The sequence below is a fragment of the Mandrillus leucophaeus genome, unplaced genomic scaffold (genome assembly GCF_000951045.1).
Source record: "Mandrillus leucophaeus isolate KB7577 unplaced genomic scaffold, Mleu.le_1.0 Scaffold392, whole genome shotgun sequence".
Taxonomy (NCBI): Eukaryota; Metazoa; Chordata; class Mammalia; order Primates; family Cercopithecidae; genus Mandrillus; species Mandrillus leucophaeus.
Window position 1 is genome coordinate 1,771,073 of NW_012104165.1, and position 1,443 is coordinate 1,772,515.

Sequence of the window (1,443 nt, forward strand, 5' to 3'; positions counted from 1 at the left end):
ATTGAGGCTGGAATGAGCTGTGAGTGCGCCAGTGCACTCCAGCCTGAGTTACAAAGTGAGACCCTAACTAAAATACAAACAAAAAATAATCTTGGAAGCAACTACACAAAATAACACAATTTTTAAATGGAGACCGCAATCTAAATATGTGGATTTCTCTTTCAGAAACTATGATAGTCAAAAGACAGTGGAATAACATCTTTAAAATGATAAAGGAAATATTAATCCAGAATTCTGTATCTAGTGAGACAATCCTTCAGAAATGAGGATAAAATAAAGGTACTCTCAAAGAAGGGAAGCTACAAGAATGCATTATCATCAGATCTTCTGTGCAAGCAATATTGAGAAAATGCTTCAGGCTAAAAGGAAATGATACCAGAGGGAAACTTGGATCTTCAGGAGTGAAGGAAGATAAATATCTGTGATAATATAAAAGAATTTTTTTCTCCTAGGTTATTTTAAATATATATGTGTGTTTTCTAGTGGAATTGTCCACGTGTCAGTGTAATACGTTTGACAACTATAACAAAGTTGGTGAAGGGGTAAAGGATCCTATATCAGTGCTGGACTTTTATGAAGTCTAAGAGGATGGCATGCATATTGTAATCACTAAATCATACAGCAATCACTAAAGTAACAAGATATAGAGAAAAAGCCAATGATTAAGTTAAAATGGAATCCAAAAAAACATCAAAGACATCCAAAAAAAGGTAGAAAAAAGGATAATGGAACAACTAATGCTACAACAAAAACACCAGAGGGAACAAATGGAAATCAATTAAGAAAGTGGCAGACATAAATCCACACATTTGATAAGGGCCTAGTATCAATATACAAAGAACTAGAATGTAACTCCTAATCTCAACAGTAAAAAAAAAAATTTAATTAGAACATGATATAAAGAAATATTTTACTGAACAAAATATACAGATAGCAAACAAGCACATGGAAAGATGTTCAGCATCATTAACCATTAGGAAAATGCAAAATAAAACCATAATGAGATGTCATTACACACCTGTCAGAATGGTCCCTCATCACCACCCCATTTATTAATCCCTATGAGATTAGGCAGACAATAGTGTGGTTCTACAATACTATGGCAAACATATTTTCTCCATTCAAATTGTTTCCCGTCTGACTCCAGCTAAGACTCCAGCTAAGACAAGTGCAGGATGCAAGTAAAGAAAACCGAAAGAGTCCGGGCATGACTTTCAAGATGTTCTTTATAACTACCATTCCCCACACCTGTAATCCCAGCACTTTGGGAGGCCGAGGTGGGCGGATTGTGAGGTCAGGAGTTCGAGACCAGCCTGACCAACATAGTGAAACCCCTGTCTACAAAGACAGAAAGAAAGAGAGAGAGAGAGAGAAAAAAAAAGAAGGAAGGAAGGAAGGAAGGAAGGATGGAAGGAAGGAAGGAAGGAAGGAAGGAAGGAAGGA